The sequence below is a fragment of the Loxodonta africana genome, chromosome 14, assembly GCF_030014295.1.
Source record: "Loxodonta africana isolate mLoxAfr1 chromosome 14, mLoxAfr1.hap2, whole genome shotgun sequence".
NCBI lineage: Eukaryota > Metazoa > Chordata > Mammalia > Proboscidea > Elephantidae > Loxodonta > Loxodonta africana.
In genome coordinates this window covers 22476419-22496216 of record NC_087355.1, presented here as the reverse complement: position 1 = coordinate 22496216, position 19798 = coordinate 22476419, and the positions used below count along the sequence as shown (strand labels likewise).

General features: G+C 39.6%; 1 long non-coding RNA gene across 1 annotated transcript in view; it reads right to left on the bottom strand.

Moving 5' to 3' along the window:
• Positions 1-4805: 4805 nt before the first annotated feature.
• Positions 4806-19798, bottom strand: part of LOC135227603 (uncharacterized) — a 31997-nt gene continuing 17004 nt past the window's right edge. The window contains exon 3 of the long non-coding RNA XR_010317755.1: positions 4806-5162. This is a non-coding gene — a long non-coding RNA (uncharacterized LOC135227603). The remainder of the gene's footprint in view (positions 5163-19798) is intronic.

Genomic DNA, 19798 nt, shown 5'->3' with positions numbered 1-19798 from the left:
CCTCATGGATTTCTAGTACATACATTTCTTCTGGCTGGCTACAGAGGAATTATAAGTAATCAGAAATATTAGGTGACTGGTTGAATGTGGCGTATTTGGAGCACATTTAAATATCTAGCAGCATTCTCTGTACCATATTTGCCTCTGGGATCAATTTTTTCCCCCTCAGTGTGTTTACTCACAGAGGACAAAGCTATGTTAATACTAACCTGATCAAAATTGGAAAGTTAATTTGCTACACAAAGGTAGGACATTGTGTACTCCAAATACATCTCAATCCTCATCTAGATAAGCAATCTTAATTTTGAAAACGTTTCCAATTAATTAGGAAGATGCTTTGTCATGTGATACATCACACATTTTTATACTGCTTTTATTATTTATTTATTGGTTGAAAATATACACAACAAAACATATACCACTTCAACAATCACTACATGTACAATTCAGTGTTATTGGTTACTTCAAGTTGTACCATCTTTCTTGACAACCTTTCCAAACTATTTCACCCTCATTAACACAAACTCACTGCTCCCCTAAGCTTCTCATCTATCCTTTCAAGTTGCTGTTGTCCATTTAATCACATGTAGACAATTCTTTAAAAGAGTATAATGCTTAATGCAGACATTCTTTTCTAAACAGGCCAAACTATAGTTTGGTTCAGAGATGACTTCAGGGGATAGTTTTGGCTCAGGTTTAAAGATTTCCCCTGGGTAATGTTTTGGGGGGAGGGGGTCATCCAGCCCCAACGGCTTCAGAAAATCTAGATTCCATGAGAATTTGAGATTCTGCTCCATTATGTAGCTATTTGAAAAAACCACAATAAAGGGAAAATGTGGCAATCTGAGAAATAATCCTATATTAATAGCTTCTAATGTAACTGTTTTGCCTCCTGATTTTTTAGTTGCAATTTAACAAATGCTTTGTTTTAACTCAAAGACTCACAATGCTATTGAAGACCTTTGGGGGAAGGGACCCTTTTCAGGAAGGCTTGCTACTCCCCTAATGACATGGTCTACCTAACTCCTAACTCCACTAAACCTCTCTCTAATGCTGTATATTAATGTATAGTCCCTTCCCAGATATTTTTTGCTTCTGCACCTTTCAGCCTTATCTGACAGCCATGAGCTACCCACTACTTGTGATTCTTCCCAGTCTTCCTTCTGGTTCTTGTCTCTTTTGTTTTTTCCTCTGCCTCCTTCACCAGCTATGTGTGTTTTCCTCCGAGCCCACACTGTATTACAAGCAATGATCTAGGCAGTGGGACTACACGAGCAAAACAAATCCCCTGCTCTTATAGAGCTTACTTAAGGTGATGGGGCGGGGGGGAGGACAGGCACTAGATAAGTATATAATATGTCAAGTGGTGGTAAAGAAGAAAGGATGCTGGATGTGAGAGGGAGTATTACTACTAATTAATCATCAGCATCTACCAGTGATGTGCTCTTGAACTTCTGTGGTCTCGTTCTACATTCTCAAACATGGGAGTCCCGTTTGCTTACTTAGTACCTCTCTGATGCCAGTTCCTAAATTTATAGCACTCCCAGGGGCTTCATCACCTTCCCTTCTGTTTCTGATTTTGCCAAAACTCTTGGGAGTGCTTTCATTCTTCCAGTTGGTTTTTACCTAAAATATTTTTTATTATAGTTTTGCCATAGGGAATTCTCATGGATCCTGAAAACAATATTACAAGGAAGTTATTGAGTCTATAGTTTTGTGTAGGGAGACCATATACTTGGGATAATTTACAGCAGTTTTTAGTGTTCATTTAGGTGTTTGCCATTGTATGGACTCAGGGCAGCCATCATATAACATTTCATCCATCAGCCATGCTACTTCAATTCTTCCTCACTATTCAAACAGCCAGGGAAGGAATTCCCAATGGCAGCACTTCTCAATAAATTTATTAATCCCTAATCAGGCAAATTCAAGAACTAAATACCATGGTAGTTTTGAAGAAATCATAAATTCCAGCTTTCAGGTTATCGGTCCTTTATAGCCAACCTGAGTATTGACCTTGGGACCCATCCTGCCTCTCACCTTGGCTGGTTGGGATCATTTCCAGATCTGGAAGTGCTCTACCTCTGGGAACGACTTGGATGGAATGGACAAAATCGTTATGAGTCAAAGGTGAAGCCATTTTGTTCCCACTTAAGGTCTGAAACCATAAGCGATTTATTTCTTTATTTAATAATGAGGAGAGTAGAAATTTGCACTTTGCTTTGCCACAGAGCTTTCCCGTGCACAGGATGGCTTAGGGGGAAAAGCTACCATTACCTGATCTGATTGTTGTCTTGCCATATGGCTCTAAAGGAGTGTAGAGAAAGGGCTTAGCTTGGCCTCTGAACGTAGTCCAGCTACTCAAGGAGAGAATGTTAAACTAAGCAGAGTCCTAAAACATTTTTCTTCCTATGTGATAATTTTAAAATATCAATTGTGAAAAAAAAAAAAAAAAAACTGTGAAATGAATACCCAATCTGGAGACCAGGGGTTTCGCTGTTTGATTCCAATTAGAGGTAATGGGAATCATGAGAATTCTTCCTGTAGTTCTTAGTGTAGGATTCCATGAGAATTTGTTCCGTGTGGAGGTGTTATTTTTGCAATTAAAGCACTATGTGTGTCTCTGTAGGGTTTTTATTTAATTGGCAAACATTTATGACACTTGTCAAATTTCATCAATTCTTAGGCCTTTTCATTCAAAAATTCCTTTGAATGTACTCAGGTTTAACATCTATATCCCAAGCCTCCCATTCCAAACCCCATTGCAAATTGGTTTCTACAGCTTCACCGTCAGTGGTCAATAACCTTACAAATAGCTTTTAGGAATGACACTCATTAAGTAACAGATTAGGAACAGTCAGAATAATCTCAGAATGTTTTTCCTTTCCCTTTTTTTTTTTCCCTGATGCCAAAAGCGATATACGTGCAAGTCTTGTCTGAATGAAAGTTACAAATGTACTTGAACACATCTGGAAGCAGAATTCATTCAAATGTTATTTTTACTCATTATTAACATTTCTGCTTGCACGTTATCCCCAACTATTTGTTCAAGGTGACACCTGACTAAACCTTGGTTACCTTAGGGAAAAGGAAAGATCAGTAGATATAACAGCACCTCCATACGTTGTGTCTTATAGAGCATCCTCAATCTAAAGGCTTGTGTTTGCAGATGTGTGTTGGACTCCATTCTCCCTGAACCCACAAGAGGGCACTGGTTTAACACCTTCTTGAACACATCACTGAGTCAGGGCAAGCTTGCTGAAGAGAGTAGAGTCAAACCTACAAAAAGAGAAGGACTCTGCCAGCCATTTTGAAATTATCATGGGAAGCATGTAACTGGGAGAAGTATGAACATCTTTTACAATGTTGAAAGCCTAATTTCTGGCCCAGAGCCTGATCACCACTGGAGAGAAGAAGGAACAGAGTTCACGGGCCATCCAGGGTAATCTCAGCCTTTTATAGCCCTTTTCTCCTCCACGTTGCAGCCTCTTTTCCTTTTCTCTGTCCTTTCCCTCTGATTGAAGAGAAAAGAGATTCCTCCCCTTTCCTAAGGCTAACGTTCATCTCTTGCCATCTCTAGAATGGCCTTGTTCTCATACCCGTCTCTTCCTTTTTCAACAGCCTCAGTCTTCTCCTCCTCTGTTGAATCCTTTGACCCCATATCTTACATCACAAGTCTATATCCATCTTGAAAAAGTCACCTGTAGAACCTGAAGCCCCACTTACCTTAGTCTCTTCTTTTCATTACCAGACTACTTACAAGAGTGGTTATTTAGCTGTCAAATAAATTTATTTTTGACCTTAGAAAAAATAGTAGTTGCTACATAGGGCAATTGTTTTTACTGAAACAGCATTTTTTTTTTTAAGTCAGCAATAACTTCCTTTGACATATAAATATTTGCTATCATCTCCTTCTAGAAAGTCTCTTTTCCTTCCTCTTCCTTGATTCTACATATATTTGGCTTCCTTTTCACTTCTCTGAGGCTTCTTCTCTAGTTTTACCATAGTTTCTTTTCCTTTTAGCCATAACAATTCAAAAATCCTGATTTTCTTGTTGCTTTCTCTTTCACTTCTATTTATTTTTTAAAAATTTACATGCAGTAAAACTAACTTTTTGGCGTACAAGTCTATGAGTTAGGACATGCGGTTTAGCCATACAGGTATGCAACCACCATGACAATCAAGACACAAAAAAGCTCCATCACCCGCCAAAATTCCTTCATGCTGCTCTTTTGTAATCGACCCCATTCTCCCACAAGCCCCTGGCAACCACTGATCAATTTTCTATTCCTATAATTTTGCCTTTTCCAGAAGGTCATATAAATAGAATCATATAGTTAGACTTTATGAATCTGACTTCTTTCACTTAGCATACTTCATGTGAGAGTCATCCATGTTGCTGTATGTATCAATAGTTTGTTCCTTTTCATTGCTGAGTAGTATTGTATTCTATAAATGGGCCATAGTTTGCTCATCTATTCAACATTTGAAGGACATTTAAGGTCTTCCAGTTTTTTGTGTGTATGTGTGATTATGAATAAAAACATTATGAACATGCATGTACGAGGTTTTTGCGTGAACGTAAGTTTTCATTTCTCTTGGGTAAGTACCTAGGAGTAGTATTGTTGAGTCATGTAGTGAAGTATATGTTTAATTTTATAAGAAATTACCAAACTGATTTCCAAAGTGGCGGAACCATTTTGTATTCTCACCAACAATGTAGGAGAGTCCTAACTGCTCCACATCCTCGTCAACACTTGGCGTTGTCAGTCTTTCTAATTGTAACCTTTCTAATAAGTATTTAAAGAGCCCTGGTGGTGCAGTAGTTAAAGAGTTCAGCTGCTAACAGAAAGGTCAGTGGTTCAAAACCACCAGCAGCTCCACAGGAGAAAGATGTGGTGGTCTGCTTCTGCAGAGATGTACAGCCTTGGAAACCTGTGGAATTGCCATGGGTTGGAACTGACTGGATGGCAGTGGGTTTTCCTCTGGAATAGGTGTGTGATGGTAATCAGCTTAAGGACCTTCAGCCGGTGAGTGGCAGCCTGGGAACATGATTCATGGCCTGACGTCAGAGCCTGTGCTTAACTCCCCACAGTGCCATGCAGCGACCATCAAGTGGCAGATATTCATGAATGATAAGGCAATCCGTCAGTGAATCCAGCCTGCACAGAGAGAGAAAACAGTCCCGTTACTCCTGCTTCCTATTCAAAGAGTTATGTTTTTACCTCTTTAATTTTTCCTCTCTTCCTTCATTACACTTGAGAATCTTGCAAAGCTGAAAGTTTAGAATCTGATTAAATTCGGTCCTATTGAATGAACAAGTAGATGAAGTAGAGGTTGCAGCAGCAGTATTCTTTCCTGTACATCTCGTGAATCCCGGGAGCTGTCTTTACTGATGGGAGGGAACCTCTTTATCCTGTAAAGTCGGGGCACTCCTGTGAACTAGGAAACAGTGATTTTCTGAAACTGGCCAAGTGAAAAAAAGGCTGTCAAAAATATCATTCCCTTCAGGAAGACTTGCCACAATCTTTGTAAGCACTTTGAGAAAGCCATGGCAACCATGCAATACCCTTTACAGCACCTGTTCCAACTTGTGCTGGAGGGAATCAGAAATCATTACAGTAAGTCCTCAGGTTAGTAACGTCCGACTTATGGATGACTCATACTTGCCATTTAATGTTATATAAATTTGCCTTCAGTTTGAAATGATTGAAGCGAGCCCTACTCGCAACAAATTCTTCATTACAATCACCTTTGTTTGCTGCACGTGCAGGTTTTAAATCATTGAAAAAGCTTGAAGACTTTTCTTGCACTGAAAAAATAAAAATTATTTTAAAAAATTTTCTTGCACTAAAGTAAGGCTAAATAAGAATTGTACGCACTTGTTCAGACTTACCTACAAATTTGACTTAAAGACACACTTAGGAACTGATCTTGTTCATAACCTGGGGACTGTCTGTTTATTAAACAGAATTGATATGACCATTGACCATATGAGTGCCAAAGAGGAACATGTAAAGGCTGAACACATAGCTATAAATTACTTCTGAATTGAACAGGAAGTATTGGTTACATAAACTAAATCATGCATTTACCTGCTCAGCCGAATGCAGAACCCAGCTAAGTACACAACAAATGCAACTGGTATCAGGTTTGGTAAATAGAAACCTTAATAACCATCATTAACGATTGGAGAATATTTAGTGCCCAGAAAATTTAATTTTATTCTGATAGAAAAACAATAACCCTTTCTCAGGAATGGAATTTCTCCTCTCCATCTTATTCACATTTCCTGGGAAAAATAACATTTAATTTTATTTTTCTTAGCATTTACATGACTTTTCAGTGGTCTCTTATTTAAAATATTTGATCAAACAAAGTAGGTCACTTGGGCAGCTGAGAATAGTTTATAAAACTTGTATATTGGCCATTTAAGATGCTTTATCTGTCCATAAAATACAAACTAATTTTTCTTCCCTTCATTAATTTTTTTTTCATTAATAGTAAAGGGTCATGTCTTTTTGGAGCTGCATATGTACTCTTGTACAAAAATGTATCAACACTTACATAGAAACTAAAGGCACTGAAAATTAGCAACGCACATTTCTCTCCACTTTATAGTTCCATTAAGTCTATGAATTTGCTCAGCAAACTGTATCGAGTTATCCCTGTTTGATAGACAATCAGTCTACCTGAGAGGTGGCCTTCTCCAGGGGACCATTGCATCTGATCGGATATCAAATGGCTTGTTGATTATTCTAACTTCAAAGGCTTCTGGCGCTGAGACCTTCAAGGTGGTCTGCAAGGCCCCTAGTGTTGAGGCCACCTGTCAATGTAACTTCCAAATTAAAGAGAATCTGTTAGGAAACGAAGGGTAAACTTCCTCTCCTTCAGATTAGGCTGATTAACCTTGAGCAATTTTACTTCTTCAATACTGGCTAAACATGGGAAAAATATCATCAGCAAGAGTCCAGCTCCCTTTATGGTTGTGATACACACACTTGTTTGTCAAAAAAAAAAAAATTAAATATCTATTTGTAGGGTGGCAAGATTTTAAGAAAATTTAGATTAAAGGGTTATAGTCTACTATTCTTATCAGTTTGTGAAAATATTTTAGTACTGATTTATATTAATGGAAAGTAATCATTTGAGTTCTAGAGAACTCTGAGTTCTAGAGAACATTTTGAAGGGAAAAATGCGCAATTATTTGTTAGCCAACAAGGCTCTCTTTTTGCCTTAAAACCTTTTTGCCTTACAAAACCTTAATAATGTATTTGCCTATTTCTTATTTATCAGATGATACTGCTTCCCAAATATACAAAGTAGATGACTTGGGCAGCTGAGAATAGTTTATAAAACTTGTATTTTTTTGATGACTTTGTTATAAAATATAAGACTCATTAATTTTAATTAATATACATAATTATAAAACATCACCTGAATCTTTGAACACACTAACAAAAAAAAACTCGTTGCCATCAAGTAGATTCCGACTCATAGTTTTCCCTAAAGGACAGAGTAGAACTGCCCCACAGAGCTTCCAAGGAGCACCTGGTGGATTTGAACTGCCGACCTTTTGGTTAGCAGCTGTAGCACTTCACCACTATGCCACCAGGGTTTCCTCAAACACATGAGGAAACAAAAATGGTTGTTACTTTATGACTTTATGCTCATTATTAGAGAGTGTTTTACCTTTTTATTTTGAAATAATTTGAAACTTAAAGATATGAAATAGTAGATGATTTCCATATACCTTTCACTCAGCTTCCCTCGCTTTCTCTAATGTTAACTTCTTGTATAACTATGGTACAGTTTTCAAAACTAGGAAACTAATGTTGGTACAATACTACGAACCTACAGAATTTATTTGAATTGCCCTGGTTTTTCCACTAATGCCTTTTTTCTGTTCCAGGATTCACTCCACGATCCAACACTGCATCTAGTTTTCACGTCTTCCTAGTCTCCTGTTGTTGTTGTTGTGATCCATAGAGTTTTCACAGGTTGAGTTTTTGGAAGTAGATTGCCAGTCCTTTCTTCCTAGCCCATTTTCATTTCCTGTAGAATAAAATCAGAGCACTTTTCCATAGTAAATTCTTTTCTCTCATTTTTTTGTTTAGACTTTGGTTCATTTTTATCATCATCACATAGAGGATGGTGGGGAAAGAATAGCTATACATAATATGATGGTTTTAAAGTCTTCACTCAAGTAGAAAAGTCAAGACACATCCGGAAATAACGATTGGTAGAGAACTGAATCAGTAGCAAAGAAGACTCCATGCATCTTGCCTCCAGCTTAGTGAAAAAAAAAGACTTTTAAAGGAGCTCACTTTTTAAAAGTTTATTGTTTTAAAGATTTCAGAGAGTCGGTTTCAGAGCATGGGTATTTCAGTCTTTAAGATCTTGCAATTATAAATTCATTGATTTTTAACCTGTATTATCTGTGTGGCTACTAACTTTCTACTACGCTAATATCAGTTTTATTAATTAAAATATTTTGAATAGAAACAAAATTCATTGAATTATTACTCTTCAAAAATTATTGAAGAGACATTGCAGCTATACTTATAATGCTGTAAATTGGGTAAAAATTAAGTGTACAATAAGATCTGATTGGTTAAATGTATTGTACATAAATATGCACTGATAATACTGTGGAAGAAGAGTGAGTTGAGAAAGGGTCATTGTATATTATTAGGAGAATATAGTTTTCCAAGCAATGTGTACAATATGATTTTTAAGAAAAAATATAAAATATGTATATGTGGGAAAAAATACTGAATGATTATATGCCAAAATGTTAATCTCTGGATAATGAGTTTAAGATCTATTATTCGGTCTGGAATCAAATATTCTTAGTAACTAAGTGTTTGTGTAAATACCACCCTAAACTACAGTTAACAGTGGAATAATTATAGGAGTTTTACCGGTACTTACTATGTACTAAACAAGCTTCTAAATCTCACATGTATTATCCCAGCTCATCATCAGATCATCTGGTGAGGTGAGAGTTAATATTATCCCCCAAACCAAACTCGTTGCAGTCGATTCCTACCCATTAAAAAAACAAAAACAAAAACATTGCCATCAGGTTGATTCCAACTCATGGTGACTTCATGTGTTACAGAGTAGAAGTGCTCCATAAGGTCTTCTTGGCTGTAATCTTTATGAGAACAGATCACCACACCTTTCTTCTGTGGTGTGGCTGGATGGATACGAACCACCAATCTTTTGGTTAGCAGTTGAGTGCAAACTGTTTGTGCCAAACCCAGGGACTTATTCCCACTTTACAGTGGAGAAAATAGAGGTACAAACAGGTTCATTAACTTGTCCAAGGTTTCTTATCTAGTAAGGAGTGAAGTTGGGATAGGTACCCAGGCATTCTCATTCCACAATCTATGCTCTTAACCATAATGCTATATTATCTCTAATTAAGGGATAAAAATAACCTGACACATTTTACCTTAAACCATGATGATATGATTTAATCTTTATCCAGTTATCCAGATGGAATATAGAATATTTCAGTCTCCCTCTCAGCTGTCATCATAATATCAGTTATACTGTATTGCTGAATAATGGATTACAATCCAGTGTTCTAATATATGGCCATAATTCAGATGTTATTACATTATATCTGCTTATAATTATTGACATCAACATAACATCTGTCCATTATTGCACTATTCTATGCCAAACACTGTGTTTATATGCATTATCTTGGATGATGGTCAGAACAACCTAAGAGATGGGTCCTATTATTGCCACCCATTTTATTCACGGGAAAACAAAGCTTAGAGAGACTCATAAACTTGTGCCAACTCATACATCTACTAAGCAATAGTGCCAGGGATTAGAACTTAGGTTTTCCGGCTCTAAAACCTGGATTTTAAAATATCATACAATGCCAACTAGACTCTAGTTTAGGAATAGTTGGATTACACTTACCTTGTCGCTATGAGTCGGAATCGAATTGACGGCACTGGGCTTTGGGTGTCTTTATCAGAAGCATCCTTATATTTTAAGTGGGGAAGCCACCACAGTTTGTCCAAGACAAGGTCATGGAAGCTCCATAGATACATCCAAAGTCCCCGAGGGATTGAATTACTGGGTGAGGGCTGTGGGGATCATGGTCTAGGAGAACATCTGGCCAATTGGCATAATACAGTTCATAAAGAAAATGTTCTATGTTCTGCTTTGGTGAGTAGCATCTGGGGTCTTAAAAGCTTGTGAGTGGCCATACAAGATACTCCACTGATCTCACCCCATCTGGAGCAAGGGAGAATGAAGAAAACCAAAGACACAAGGGAAAGGTTTGTCCAAACAACTAATGGACTGCAACTACCATGGCCTCGATCAGACTGAGTCCAGCACAACTAGATGGTGCCCAGCTACCACCACTAACTGCTGTGGCAGGGATAAAAACAGAGGGTTCTGGACAGAACTGAAGAAGAATGTAGAACAAAATTCTAACACAAAAAAAGACAAGACTTACTGGCCTGACAGAGATTGGACAAACTCCGAGAGCATGGCCCCTGGATATACTTTTGTCTCAATAATGAAGTCACTCCTGAGGTTCACCCTTTAGCCAATGATTAGACAGGCCCGTAAAACCAAATGAAAATAAAGGGGCACATCAGCCCCTTGGCAAGCACTAGAAAGCAAGAGGGGACAGGAAAGCTAATTAAAGGGAACCAAAGGTCAAGAAGGGGAGAATGTCGACGTGTTGCGGGGTGGTAACCAATGTCAAAAACAGTATGTTCACTAATTGTTCAATGAGAAGCTAGTTTGTCCTGTAAACCTTCATCTAAAGTACTATGATTAAAAAAAAAAAAGCATCCTTGTATTTTAAGTGTGATTGAGTACTGAGAAGAAATAATAATTTTTTTCAATTTAACATTTTTTACGTATGCAATTCAGTGAGATCAATTACATCAATTATGTTGTATATTTTAATAGATTTACCATGAAACCAAAGGTCTTTAAATCACTTTTACTTTTATAACCCCTACTGGGATGGCCATCCATCCAGGTTTGCTCAGGACTTTTTCAGTTTTAGCACTGAAAGCCTTCTATCCTGAGAAGCCCCTCAGTCCTGGACTGAGACTGTTGGTCACTCAGCCACACTCCAATTTTAGAAGTGAAAGTTTAGGATTTAAACACAATATTCCAATTCCAGCCAAGTGAAGCATTCATGCAAATACATTCTGGAATAAAACATCTTTAAAGAGAGGTGGGATAGTGAGGACAGGGATTGAGGGAAAGAATAGAAAGAGAAGGGAAAGGGGAAAATTGTAGTATTATATTCAATGTGTGGTATTGAAAAAGAAAAAAAGGTGTTTGCCTATAAAGCGTATGGCACTTGCAAAGTGGAATAAGTCTTGCATTTTATACTAAATGTTGCTAAACTGGTCTTCCCATAACGGGTCCCATGATTTTAACTGCAATAGTTGTCTGAGACAGAGATACGTAATAAAATCTGAAAAGGTATGCTATCGCAAAACAAGAACATAACTTGAGAATGACTGAACCTAAACTCCAGAACTACTTTTTTTTACAGCAGACTTACCATTATAAAAGCCCTGGTGACACAATGGTTAAGGCGCTCAACTACTAACCAAAAGGTTGGCTGTTCGAAACCACCTGTGGCTTCAAGGGACAAAGATGTGGCAGTCTGCTTCCATATTTACAACCTTAGAAACCCTATCGGGTCGCTCAGTTGGAATTGACTCCATGGCAGTGGGTTTTGGGGTTTAACTTTACAGTGGACGAGGGGTGCTTTCTATCAAAGGTCAGTCTCTTCTCTCTGGATTCCTTCCCTTTAGCCTTAAAGATTTCAGCTCCTCTGATTCCCCTCTCTCTCCTTCATCACCCTTCTCTCCTTCTTTATTGATAGTTCTCCTCAGTATACAAAGATTCTCTAGTATCTTCCAACTTAAAAAAAAAATAAAACCTTTGATTCTAAGTCCTTTTCCAGTGATTACCCATGCTCTCTCCACTTCCCTACCTTCTATTCACCCTTCTACTCACATCAGTTGGCCTCACCCTACCAGTTAGCTGAAACAGCTCTCACTTACAACCTCCGTGTGCCAAATCCAATAGGCACATCTTTGTCCTCAATTTTGTCAACCTTTCAGAAGCATTAGACAAGTTGATTTCCAATCTTCCTGAAATACTTTCCACCCTGGGCTACTTTGACACACCTTCCTGGTTTTCCGCCTAAGTCACTGGCTGCTCCTTCTCAGTTTCCTTTGCTGGCTCATTCTTGTCTGCCTGGCCCTTAAATGTTGGTGATTTCCGTATTTAGTCCTCAACCAGTTCCTCTTGCTTCCATAAACCTTTTCCCTGTGCAACCTCATTCTACCAAGGGCTTCAATTTCATATAGCTGATTACTCTCCAATTTATATCTTTAGCCCAGACCATTTCTCTGGATTCAATGTTTATTCATTCAACTGCTTGCTTAATGCTAGCTAGATAATCTCACGGGTATTTTAAACTTAGCATTTTTTCATGTGGACTTCTGATTTCCCAACCTATTCCTCCCATGTCTCTCCCACCCCAATCCCAGTTCCCTGAGATTCCTACCTTGATTTCTCCCTTCAATTCTCCAATTCCTCAGCAAGGTCTATAGATTCTATTTCCAAAATATATCTCAAATCCAGCACTGCCTACCCAATGTCAATTTTTCTCTTCTATACAACAAATTTTGGCATTGTGGAGGGTGGCAATAAGCACTGCTGAAAAGCTACTATTCAAGTTTTTCTCACAGATTGGGTCGGCCATTAAATTGGCAAATGGGATGTAGGCAGCAGAACTGAATGGAGTAAAGTTCTTTAAAAGGAGGGTCAGATCTGTGGGAAGTTATTTGCTCTGCCTGTCTTTCCACCTAGAGTGAGGACATGCTGGCTAGGGCTACATAAGCTGTGTTGCAATCCTAAGATTATATGGAAGATGGAGGCATACTCCAGGAAATGTGGAGGCGAGCACTGAAGGAGTCACTGATGATGTAATGGAACCATCATTTCGGCCCTGGAAAGCTCATTGCATAAGAAGAAATTAAGCCTCTCTTAAAAAAAATTTATTTTGGGTCTCTGTTATCTATATTCACATACAATTACTAACCATGTGATCGTCTTCAACATCTCTACTTCCATCATCCTCATCCAAGCCTGTATCATCTCTTGCCTAGACTCCACATATGTATCAGAGTGATTTTTCAAAACAGTAAACTGAAACATCTCTTATTCTTCCTTAAAACCCTTTGATAGAGTTCCACTGAGTTTAAAATGAAAATACAAGTTCTCTAACAAAGTGCGAAAGGTTGTGAATGCCTGGGGCCCTGTCTAATTTCTCTAGATCATGCCATGTTACTTGTTTCTGTCTTTACTCTCTGGCAGATAGAAGCTGTCATGGATTGAATTGTGTCCCCCCAAAAATATCTGTCAACTTAGCTGGGCCATGATTCTCAGTATTGTGTGATTGTTCACCATTTTATGTGATTGTCCACCATTTTATGTGATTTTCCTTTATGTTGTAAATACTATCACTATGATGTAATAAGATGGATTAGCAGCAGTTATACTGATTAGGGCTACAAGTTAGGTAGTATCTTAAGCCAATCCCTTTTGAGATATAAAAGAAAGAAGTGAGCAGAGAGACATGGGGACCTTATGCCACCAAGAATCCAGTGCCAGGAGCACATTGCTTCCTTCAGACCTGAGGTCCCTGTGCTGAGATGATCCCAAACCAAGGGAAGACTGATGCATCACAAGGACCCTCCTCCAGAGCAGACAGAGAAAGACCTGGATTTGGTCTTCTAGCCTACTGGACCGCAAGAAAATAAACTTCTCTTTGTTAAAGCCATCCACTTGTGTTATTTCTGCTATAGCAGCACTAGGTGAGTAGGACAGAATTTGGTACCAGGAGTGGGGTCCTACTCTAACAGATACCTAAAATGTAGAAGCAGTTTTGAAACTGTAAATGGATAAAGGACCAGTAGCAGAAGAGGACCAGCAATGGCAGAGGACCAGCAGCAGCAGATCCAGGAGACAAGTGCAAGACGGCACTGGAGCTAACCCATGGAGGAAGAGAGCTGAGTGCCTGTGTGCAGGAGGCGTCCTGGGAGAGTGGGGTGCCTTCAGGCACTTATCAGTGGAGCTACAGAGCTTTGGAACACTTGCTCCATCAGGGCAGATGCAGGCATGAGGCCCGAGGAGTCTAGAGGCCAAGAAACCAGGAAGGAAAAGCTGAAGAGACAAAGAACACAAGAAGTCGAGCTGCCTGAGTCTCAAAAGGTATGGCCAGGACCTCTGGGGTTTCAGAGGGTGGAGCGATGGCCTCTGGTGTTTCTAAGGGTGGAGATGCCACTCAGATGGGCTAGGAGAATAGTGCACCTAAAGCTGAGGGAGCAGAGTTGCCATCCCAGTGGGCCTGGAGGGCGGAGCTGAAGCCCAGGGCCGAGGGGCCTCCACTCAGAATCTGGAGAGTGTGGCCAGTACCTGGAGTCTGGAGGGCAGGGCCATTGTCTACATTGTCTCAGAGATCAGAGAATTATTTGCAAAGCCTTGAGGGCTAATGTAATGTGTTCTGCTGACTTGCTTGGTGCCTGTTATCCCTTCTTTACCTCCAATTTCTCCTATTTGTAATGGAAATGTCTAGCTTGTGCCTGTTCTACCATTGTACTTTGGAAGCAGATAACTTGTATTCTGGATTTTACGTATGAAGAAGAATTATTGTATTTTGGACTCGTAGTTGACTAGTGATTCTCAACTGTATCTGAACATTAGATTCATCTGGGGAGCTTTAACATACTGTTAAATACTGACGCCCAGGTCCTAGCCTCCCAGAGAAGTCAGATTTAATTGATCTGTGCTAAGGCCCAGGATTAGTACCTGTTTAAATGCTCTCCAGGTGATTTTAACCCCCTGGGAAGTTTTTTTTTTTTTTTGGTAATACCAGTATATGTACCCCACCACCAAGATTCTAATTTAATTGGTCTGGGACAAGGGCCCAGGGTACTATAAAATCTTCCCAAGTGTTTCTAATACTGTCCAGAGTTGGGAGCCATTTGTGTTAGTGCTCAATAATTATCTGTTGTCTGAATGAACACAGTTCACTAAACAACTAACTTCAGCATAACCATATACAACAAATTATATGTGATTGGGTGTGTTTATATTGATTTCCATTCCTCCTCAGTAGGAAGTGATTGAATCCTTTTTGCCAGCAATTGTCTCTATTCTAGTTGATATCAGAATTTTCTTAACCTTCTCTACCCTTTTTTTCTCCTCTTGTTTTTGTACTAAAAGAGTTTTGAACCAGTTTATTCGGGTTCAAACCCCTGCTGAGAATTTGCATTTCTAACAGGTTCCCAGGGAATGCTGATGCTGCTAATTAGGGACCAATTCTGAGAATTACTGGTAGAGCAGTAGTTCTCAAAATTTATTATACATAAGAATTACCTGGGGATCTTGTTAAACTGAAGATTCTGATTCAGTATATCTGATTCACTGGAAATACAAATTCTCAACAGGGGTTCTAACCTGACCAAACCAGTTCAAAGCCCTGGTTACTAACTCTTCTTGGTCAAAGGAGCTCTGGTAGTGCAGTGGTTAAAGTGCTTGGTGGCTAACCGAAAGGTAGGTGGTTCAAACCCACCAGTCGCTCCGTGGCAGAGGGACAAGACAGTCTGCTTCAGTAAAGATTACAGTGTTGGAAACCCCATGAGGCAGTTCTACTCTGCCTTATAGGGTTGTTATGAGTTGGAATCGACTCGATGGCAATGGGTTTGGTTTAGTTCTTGGTCACTTCAGTATACACTGGGATTGTTGCTTCCGTTTATCAGGCCCTTGTAATCACCGCATGATAATTCTCAGGTTTGTATCTGCAAGCTTGCGAAGTTCACACTTTAAATTCAAAGTCAGTTATACTCCTATTTGAAAACCTTAATCCCCCAACTCACCCATCACACCACACCTGGCACAAAACCTGTCACAGAGAAGGCACTCAGCGAATGTTTGTTCAATGGAATGAATTCATCAGCTGAATTTAAAGGGGGTTGCCACACTCCACCTCAAAATGCTCTCTGCTGCCTGCGTTGTCTTTGTTTACTTGGGTCTGTAGTCTTTTCTCCCAGAAGCCTCTGTTCTGGGCATGTTGACCTGTGCACAAGGGTGGATGAGGAGGAGTAATAAGATCAACTTCCAAGTGGAAACTAGACTAAAAGGCAACTCCCACAATGCAGAAATTATGGATACCACGATTCCTCTTGTGCAAAGTGGTTTAGCCTCCCACTCGCCTCCCACTTTCCCAGCCAAAATGTTACCTTTTCCTGTCTTCTGAATTTAACTGTTTATCCTCTGCCCTGTATATTTGAGTGTTTTATTTTAGCATTCCTTTTATGTAAAAAATACTTTTTGCTTAAAAAAAAAGAGGTAAATTTAATGGAGCCATGCTATCTGTCGTGTCTGTGGATTTTTGGAGGATACCTCTTGTTACAGAGTGAGTCAGACTCCAGCAGAGACGTGCCTCCTAATGGGAGGAACAAAACCAAACAGCAGAAACAGAATGCTTTAGAAGTTATAAAGCATGGCACAAGTGATAGTGAGCATCATAATTCATACTATCACCAAAAAGAAAACTAAAAAGCATTCTATTTACCCTTGTAAAACTTTTAACCCAACTTGCAAAGTACTGATGGAGCAGACTACACAGTCGCTAGGATGTCCACTCTAGGATGGCAGAGACTTTTGCACACTTATCCAGGATAAAGAAGGGTAGGTTCTCAATAAATGTGTGTTAAATATTGAATAAATAACTTAAAATTCATTTATGTACAATGCAGCAAAGAGTAAACAAGTCCAGGATTTTAAAAAGGAAGTTATATTTTGCTGAGTGAAATAAAAAAAAAAAACAGTGCCGTGAAGTAAGTCAGTCATAAAAGGACAAATATTGTAATGATCCCACTTACATGAAATATCTAGAATAGGCAAGTGTATACAGACCTAAGTCTATAACCTGGGGCAGGTAAAAGAAGCCCTGGTGGAGCAGTGGTTAAGCATTTGGCTAACTGAAAGGTTGGCAGTTTGTACCCACCAGGTGTTCTGTGGATGAAAGATGTGGCAGTCTGCTTCCATAGAGATTACAGCTTTGGAAACCCTATAGGGCAATTCTACTCTGTCCTACCAGGTTGCTATGAGTTGGAATTGACTCTGGAAGGCAACAGGTTTGGTTTTTGTTGTGGGGTGGATAGGAGGAAGGGGGAAAGGAGGACTCAATGCTGAGGCAACACTGACCTTCTGTTCAGGGTGATGATATAATTTGTGAATGACCAGGAGGGTTGGTGAACAACATGTAAGCAGGACCAATGTCACTGAACTGTACATGTGAAGACTGCTGAAATGTCAAATGTTTTGTCACATATATATTCACCACAATTAAAAAAAAAGTAACCTATAAAGTCTCAGATGAAATGGGAGCAAGAGCTTATTGTCAGTAAGGGGTTATGGGACTTTCATGTCTAGACGGGAGAAGTCAAGAAGAAACTCCCACTCTTTTTCCACTCTTCCTTTGTGCGTGTGCCATTGTTGCGGAGACCCAGGGCCTAAATGGGACGTGGATATAATTCATCCTCCTGCATAAGGGACCAGGAGGAAATAGGACCCCAGAACGTTATTAATTGCTTTGTTTGTGAGCCCCTAACCCAGTAATTGTTTTAACAATTAGCAGGTAGGTAAAAGTTCAGATTTTCAGGACCTCAAACTTTTGTAAGTGATGAGATTGGTGATTGTAAGTGAATCGGGATGGGGCTCCAGTTAAGACCGCAATTAAGATACTTCAAAAACATGGCTAACCGGTCGGTACAGAGCAAGGGAAGGCAGCATTGGGTTCAATTCAAGCACATCTAAAGTAAGAATTCCTTACTGGAAAAGCTTATCTTCTTGTGTTCCAAGGTCACTGAGAGCGTAGGCCATCACAGGTGCTACAGATTGAATCCCTTTTTGCAGCATCTCCAGCTGTGGAATGCATACCTGGGAAACAGAATTCCGCTGGCAGAGTGGTAACCAAGACCTGGAGAGGAACCAGCTTCCCCGTGTCTGCCACCTCATCTTACTTCTGGCCCAGCTTCTCTGGTTCTCATGAATAATTAACTTCTTTTCCTAATATATACGTCTCCGTCGCAGGCTCTTCTTTCTTCTAACTCCAGGAGAGCTGGAGACTAATTTTATAACTGCTGGTCCTTCTAGGTGTCATCCAGCAAGTTTTCCCAGTCATGGAATTCACCCCTTTCATTGTGAGGGAAGCAGTGAACCTTTATACTCTATTGCTCATAAAGGCTTTCTTATCACGAATCTGTCATCTGAGTATAGACACTTCTCCATGCACAAGTAATAGCTATACAAGGCTAACAAATGGTATTGTTTCCCATGCTCAGAGGTCATCTTCTGACTGAAGAGTCCACTCATCCTCACTCTTTATATTAACTCTAAGTTCCAACTCATCCTTCTAAATCTCATATCTTTCTAGAACCATCCAATAAAAGTAGTCTTCAGTTTCCAGTAAACTCCAGTTTCTTGAACAACTGTAATCTAGTTACTGCACCCTCAGTCAGAATTTACTGGATTCTTTTCTCTTCATCATCTAGGCTATTGATGGATTATAAATGTTTTACCCGGGAGACTCTCTGGTTTGAGCAGAGAAACAAAATGGTACCATGGTCGGTGTAGGGAGTGATGTACCTCCCTCAGGACACAACAGCAAATGAGTTGGGCACTAGAAAACTCTTGAGACCTTACGTAGCCTCCTAATTCTATGTATTTTCTGTTAATAAGGTTCCCAGTAGATTTCTGAGATCCATGAGAGAAAGCTTTTAAACACATTCCACGCAGCCTCTTGGCACTAAGATGAATCTGCCCAGAGGCTGGAAAACCCGGTCACTACAGCAAACACCCATGGAACACTGACTGTGCTTGCTGTGCTGTAACCACGTAGGACACATTAACTCACTTAACCCTCACAGCAATTCCCCCAGTTAGGAAAATGGAGGTACTGAGAGGTTAATTAACACAGCTAGCAAGTGGCAGAGCATGGACTTGAACCAGCTGCCTGGCCTCCTTGTTACTGACAGAAAATCAAGCAAAGTGGTATGGTGGCATGACGTCGTCCTCAACAGACCTCTCACACCCCCAGTCAGCAGCCCTAGGACGGTGCCTTTGGCCTTCTGCTGTATATATAAAGTTCAGACCATATTAGATGATACGATTTTTTATGACCAGGCAATACTATGTAGAGAGATCTTGTTCACCTGTTCTTTCCAACTCTCCATAAGCCAATTACTCTATAATTTTGGAATGATCTGTTTTTTCTCCCCTTTACCTTTTTGAGCTGCAAAAAATCCTGATTACTATATCGCATGGCTGCTGTATCTCCATGAGTCCCAGCCTGCAGTTGCTGGCTCTAACCTTGTTTACAATATAGTAATACTAGCTAGCATTTATGGAACAGTATATACAGCACACTAGACTAAGGCTTTCACAAGTGTCATCTCATTTGATCTTCACAGCAGAACTATGAGGAAGGTACTCTCTTTAAATAGAGAAACTGGGGTCCAGGAAGGCTCAGTAGCTTACCCACATCACACGGCTAATAGTCAGCATTTGGACTCTACTCAGACTCTCTGACTTCAGAGCCCCCCAATGAGGGCCTCCATTATTAGCCAGGAAACAGTGAGTTACCAGGATATAAGCGTTAAAAGGGGCCAATGGTGATTTAGTGGTAGAATTCTCCACTTCCATGCAGGAG